The 6,896-nt window shown below is 43.2% G+C and overlaps 1 protein-coding gene across 6 annotated transcripts in view; it reads right to left on the bottom strand.

Annotated features, from left to right (window-relative positions):
* TSNARE1 (t-SNARE domain containing 1) overlaps positions 1–6,896 on the bottom strand; it is a 462,499-nt gene that overhangs the window by 388,395 nt on the left and 67,208 nt on the right. The window lies entirely within an intron of this gene.

The raw sequence follows: 6,896 nt of genomic DNA on the forward strand, positions 1-6,896 counted from the left end.
TACTGAATCCATTCATTCTTCCTGCAATTTGTCCTACTGGCTTTCATGCCCATTGCTGGAGGTGCACACACACCTTTTCTCTCCTGGCAATTTATTATCTCCCTGTTCCAACATGCCACCATCACCTTTTTTCTTTTCCTGAATTACATAAAATTGCATTTCTGTGTAATTTTGTGCTTGATTATGTCTCTAGCATGAGGAAGCACATGATTACCATGTGTGGGTTGTAACACATTTTCTCTATTAAATGTGGTAGCCTACAGTCTGCAGAAACCACTGAGAATTATTATTGGCTACAAGAATACTATTTTTCGGTTGGGGTTGTATTTTTGCTGATTGGTTGGGGAAGGGTTATTTTGGTGTTTTGGTTCGTTTGGTTGTTTGGGGTTTTTTCTTGCAGACCACAAAAAACCTGCAAAATTTGTTTTGATTTCTCTTTCCTCAGCAATCTCCAGATGGGGAAGACCATTAGGGGACGGTTGAAAAACCCAACCCATAGCAACCAAAACCATGCCATTTTCAGCTCAGACTCCACTACAGATTCTGGCTTCTCTGACACCTGGTACCTTCCACTCACCTTTTATCAGCTCATCCTGCACTAAGTAAATGACTGCAGTGGTTTTTAACATCCCCATCATGTGACTCATCCATTAACACCAGTCCTACCAAATTCCTTCTCAAAACCAGGATACCCCAATTCCTCCTCTTCACCCCACTTATCCTCCATGCACCACCACAGCATGACAGACAGGTCATGGAATCATTTAGGTTGGAAAAGACCTTTAGGATCATCAAGCCAACCATTAACCAGGCACTGCCAAGGCCACCATTAAACCACGTCCCCATGTGCCACATCTACGTTTCTTTTCAATTCCTCCGGGGATGGTGACTCCATCCCTTCCCTGGGCAGCCTCTTCCAATCCTTTTTATGGAGAATTATTTCCTAATATCCAATCTCAATGACCCCTGGTTCAACTCAAGGCTGTTTCCTCTTGTCCTGTGGCTTGTTACTTGAGGGAAGTGCAACACATGGCTCCATCTGATATCCCTTAAACCAACAGCCTCTAAGTGCACAGCCTTCTCCATCTATATTTGGCTTCCCATGGAGGAAAAGATAAAAGGGAAACAGAAAATAAAAGCAGGATGAAATCCCCCTGATGGTATTTATCTACTCTCCCACTTGCCCCTACAGACATTGTCTGTCTTCACCCCAGAGTCACCAACCAGGTTACAGAACAGAGGAAGGAAAAGCAGATTTAATGATAACTCTGATCATGAAGATGCCGCCAACCAAAGCCTCGTGTGCAACAACATTTCATTCAAAACTAAATTAATTGCAGAAGTTCAGATAATAAAGCACATGCATTTAAAAAATAGCAGTTTTACCATCCTTTAATGCTCAAAAAAAAAAAACCCCAAGACACCACTCTGGAAGTTAGATGCTCAGCTAAAGTGAGTGGTTTAAACCTGCAGAAAGGATCTGACTTGGATCAAACACTCCAGACCAGAAGAAGGGAAAGGAAGGGAAGGGGAAAGGGAAGGAAAGGAGAAGGAGAAGGAGAAGGAGAAGGAGAAGGAGAAGGAGAAGGAAAGAAGGAGAAGGAAAGAAGGAAAGGAGAAGGAAAGAAGGAAAGGAGAAGGAAAGAAGGAAAGGAGAAGGAAAGGAGAAAGTAAGATATAACCTTCCAGTCTCCCCAGGCTGTCACTGCACCATCCCTTTCTCCTCTGTCCCTGAAAAATTCACACGTTTTAGCCATACTCAAGAAACTCATGATTTATAAAACTATCAGCCTTTCTATGTATCATGCCCTAGTTGCTTGGGAAAAAAAATCCAACCAACCAACCAACCCACTGTATTTGGCGGGAAGATGCAGTAGTGGGTATATAATCAAAACAGGCAAAATCCCCCTACTTCACTTCCATAAAAACCTCTCCAGAACTTTAGACCACCTCTACTACTACTTTTTACTACTGAATAGCTCCATATTTCACAGTCTCTCTCTCTCTCTGCACACGCCTTGGATTCCCACATGGCCATCCAGGAGCTCAAAAATGTCACGTCTGTTATTAAAAATAACATCCAAACACATTTTCCTTCATTCATTCATAGCAAGAGGTGTTTCTTTCTGGGTGAACTTCCAGCCTGCTTCAGCAAGCAGAACTGAGTCACTTCTCCCACAAACTAGTGCATACCTTTTACATTATTCATACTCCAAGTTGTTATTTCTCTGCATTAGCAAACAAGAAAAAATATCCAGGGTTTCATTTTTATGTCTTTCAATGAGGTGAAAATGCTGTTGATGGATTTCTTCCTCAACAAAAAAGTTTGCTGGACCAACAGCCTGCTGTAATTAAGGTTAGACACCTCAATTAAAAAAGAAAATCCAATTTTTGGTGTGTTGTTTTTTTCCTTGGCAGAATCACCATTTCTGTATGTGATACGTGAGTTACAGGATGCTGCCAGATAACACATAGCACATAAATATAAAATGATAGAGGTTATTAAAGACTATTCTGAGTTAAATAATAAACATACTGTAGCAGAATTTTCTTAAAGGTGCTGGACCAACATGCAAAGGGTTGGAGATAGAAAAGAAGTAATTAAAGAGGTAACTCCCATCCCTGACCCGGCTCCTTACCCAATCTTCTGGGTGTTTATCATGGCCTGAAGCTTTCACCAGTTTTAGTTTGACAAATGGGGAGTGGGGAAGAAAAAAAAAAATTAGATAAAAGCATTATTTAGGATCTCTTCCATATTAATTAAAAACCTGCTGATGAGACAGAAGAAACAAAGCAAGTCATGTTAGCACCCAGAGAGGATGTGGATGCCTCATCTCTTTGAGTGTTCACAGACAGGTTGGATGAGGCTCTGAGAAACCTAATTTAGTGAGTGGCACCTGTGCCCATGGCAGGGGGCTGGAATTAGGTGGTCTTTAATGTCCCTTCCAACCCAAACCACTCTGAGATACTCTATATATATAATATATAACAAATAAAATGTCTGCAAATACAAATACATAATTTGGTAACTTTCATACTGAACATGTTTGGTTAATGGCTTGAATACCAGATTAATCAGATCCTCTGCTCCCCACTCCCCCTCATCCTTGGTCACCTGGGATGCTCCCACAGAGCAAGGGATCATCCCAGCTCTCTTCCTACCCCATTCACTGGCTGCATTTAGAGAGCTCTGCTTTGCAGCTAAAAACTGCAAGGCTAACTGCAAGATTTTCCATCCTTTCTCAAAATACGGGTGGGAATGATGCAAAGAGCAACGGGATTCCCTTCCTGTTTCTATCACTTCTTATTTTTCCTTTTTTTTTTACTCTGAGTTTCCTTTGCAGCAGAACTTGCATAAATTAAACACTGAAGAAGGGTGGAAGGAGCAGAGAGGGAAATGGAAGGGGGAGGGAGGTGTAATGCAATTATAACACCTAAACCAATCTATTACAGAGCTGCAAGGGACAAGGACAGAGAGATCCTGGCGTGAATAATTGCTGCTACTCACGAGGGCTTCACCAGCTCAGCTCCAGCCTCCAACACCTTCAGCACCAGGAGCAGGAGCTGCCTGTCCTGAGCATCATGACTTAAACTAACTGGACAATGGAAAGATGTCCTGCTCCCCCTGGCCAGGAGCGATGCAGATGAAGCACAGCCGAGCTTTAATTAGAGAAGAACTGATAAACACCTCAAGGTGATGGGAGAGTTGCTCTGCCAAGGTGAGTTTTGCAGGATTTAGGGCTGGTTGGCTGCTGGTGCCACTGGACATGTGTGACCAGGAGTCAGGCTGTGTAAAACACATTTACCAAACACATCCTCTTCCTCTGAGTCAGTGAAATTAACTTTTCCTTTGAAAAAAAGGCAGGAAAAAAGTGAATGCCACAAAGGAGATGGGAAGTTCCAGATGCTTTGCCTGGAACTTCATGGGAAGAAGTGCCAAGACCTCAGGGTGGATGTGGAGCACTGACGTTGTAGAAAGGAGTAGGGAAATTACAAATCGAATTCAGATTTTCATTGCACAAAAAGGGAAGGGAGAGGGATGAAATCCTCAACTGCGTGCCACCGTGTCACTTCCAGAGAGTGGCTTTTCTGACTGCCACCGTACTTCACGTGGCAGTTTTAAAGGTTATGGCTGAAGGGGCTCTTCCAGCAAAGCCTTCAATGAACTCTTGAGTAAAATAAAAACACACACAAAACAAGCCAATGACAAAAGCAAGGCAAGGACAAAATTTCTGAGCAAACACCCTCCGCAAGGGCTGCTGCCTTGCTCTGGAAACCTTTCTGCCACCCTGCCTTCTGCAACACTCTCCTAAATTAATTTACTTGCAGGATCATTTATAGCAGCACCCAGGTTCAGTAAACAGTGAGGCACATCCTACCACAAGGTCAGGAGCAACCTAGAACTGCAATTCCTGTCTGTCCAGCCAGGCAAAATGAGTGTGCATCACCACTCACATTTCCAGGCAAAATGTTTCCATTTTCAGATACCTGCTACAGGCAGTGAAGCGCTCACAAATAATGGATCATGATATGAGCTCAGAGAAATTTTTAGAGGAATCAATTGAGGATAACCAAGTTCAAACAGGACTTAAAGAGAAATCCTGCCAATTCACACTCAGGAAAACAACAACCAAACCATAAATTAATAAAGTACACCCAGCCAGTATACACACTACTCCCTGTTTTGACTTGAACAATAAAGTCCTAGGAGTTCATGATGTTGTCCTCCAGCAATCACCATCATCTTGCTGGTGTCTAAATTGGAAAGGAGGCTCAGGGGAGACCTTATTGCTCTCTACAACTACCTGAAAGGAGGCTGTGGTGAAGTGGGGGTCAGCCACTTTTCCCAGGCTTCCAGTGACAGGACAAGGGGTACTGGCCTCAAGTTGTGCCAGGGGAGCTTCAGGTTGGATATAAGGAAAATTTCCTCACTGAAAGAGTGGTAAAGCATTGAACAGAGAAGCAGTGGAGTCATCATCCCTGGAAGTGTTCAAAAAAGGAGCAGATGTGCCACTCTGCCATAGGGTTTAGTGGGTGTGGTGGTGCTCGTTCAAAGGTTGGACTTTGATAGTCTTAAAGGTTTTTTCCAACCTTAATGATTCTATGACTCTATGATTCCACCTCAAGATGCTTCTCTCTGGACATGGTTTACCCCAAGGGCCATTCAACAGCTCCACCAGGTGAGGCTATCAGTGGTGCCATCACAGTTGATAGTTACAAAACTGCCCACAGGCAGCAGAAACAAAGCTGGAAGCTCCCTGAGAGAAATATGATGTCCACAAGTGCCACCCAGCTGGAAAGTCATGGCAATCAGAGTACACAAGCTTGGCCTCAATCCTATTTCTTGTCTTTTTGGGCCAGTGGTGTTATGGAGAGGTCATGGCTCCCCTGGGCTGATGGAGAGCCCTCTCCAGCTGGTTAAGGACAAGGGCCTGGCTGTAAAACAGGAGACTCATGTGGTGCTCTCACAGCTGAAGAGCAGTTTGCACATTCCAGATCAGCTGCAGCCTGGAGGGCAGATAAGTGAGTAAAAAACATACCCAAAACCACCTAAGGAGATATTCTTCAATCAACAGGGACCCAGAGAGGGAAGATCTACTTTGATGCAGTAGGATTCGTGAAGTATTTCAAGAGCCACATTTACTCACAGGCATCACAAAGAATGGGACATTCCCTGGCATCAGAAATATTTTGACTTGCAATGGGTGTCCTGGAGTTGTGATCATTTTCCCACCAATGCATCACTTACACCACCTAAAACATACCAACTGAAAACTCTTTTTCTATTTCTCTTCCTCAAGCTGAATCACACTTGGATTTTACCTCTGGGGTAACAAGGATACTGATGCAATAGGAACATCCAAAACCAGAACAGCAAATTCCTTATTCCCTAAACAGTGAATAAATGCTGCTTTGACTTTTAAGGTGAAAACCAAGTGTTTTCATTGTTCACTGGGGCTCTGCATGTGTGTGTGTCCTGGTGGGGGTGGGATAACCATAAAAACATCCCACATGGAAACAGCATTAGCACATTCCTTTCACAGATATTTTTCTTCTTCTAACAAGGAACTATTTCACAGATTAACCCCTCTCGTTCACCACCCAGCGCAAAAAATAAAAATACATCAGTCTATGACTACAAGGGCAGAAGGTGATTAATATCAGATAGTTTAAATCTTGTTCTTCTTGCTTTGTTCCACTGGTTGCAACCTTTGAGGGAGTCAAGCACCTCATTTAGGGTATCTGCTTTGGAATAAAAGGAATAATTTTCCAGACCATAGAGGGGCTAAGAGCCAGATGCACTTTAATCCTTTCGCTGTGGAGAACAGCTGGCTATGTTCCAGTAAACTGTTTTACTTATTTCCCATCTTTCTATTTATCTACTTGTTGATATTAAAAAAAAAAAAAAAAAAGAAAAAAAAGAAAAAAGAAACAAGGCCAAAGGAGTGGTGGAATAGCAGGTGAACGGTTCAAGAGCTGCATGTCCAATGTGCACCAGTGGCAAGAAAACCCATCCATCATCAGTTTGACTTCCTCAGCAAAAATCATCTCGTTTCCAAGTGGGAAACAGAATCTTCCCCATAAGCACATGAACACCTGCAGACCCAGGATCACATTTTCAGTACAAGTGAAATTTCAGTCCACAGGAAGCCACAGAGATGCTCTAAGGGCTGGAGCCCTCTGCTCTAGAGACAGGCTAGGAGAGATGGGGGTGTTCAGCCTGGGCAAGAGAAGGCTCCAGAGAGATCTTAGAGACTCTTCCAGTGCCTAAAGGGGCTCCAAGAGAGCTGGAGAGGGACTTTGGACAAGGGATGGAGTGACAGGACAAGAGAGAATGGCTTTAAACTGACAGAGGGGTCATTTAGATTGGTTATTAGAAAGAAATTCTATCTTTC

This window comes from Corvus kubaryi, unplaced genomic scaffold (assembly GCF_017639235.1).
Source record: "Corvus kubaryi isolate FWS band 111438036 unplaced genomic scaffold, C.kubaryi_AGA036_p1.0 37385, whole genome shotgun sequence".
Classification (NCBI taxonomy): Eukaryota; Metazoa; Chordata; class Aves; order Passeriformes; family Corvidae; genus Corvus; species Corvus kubaryi.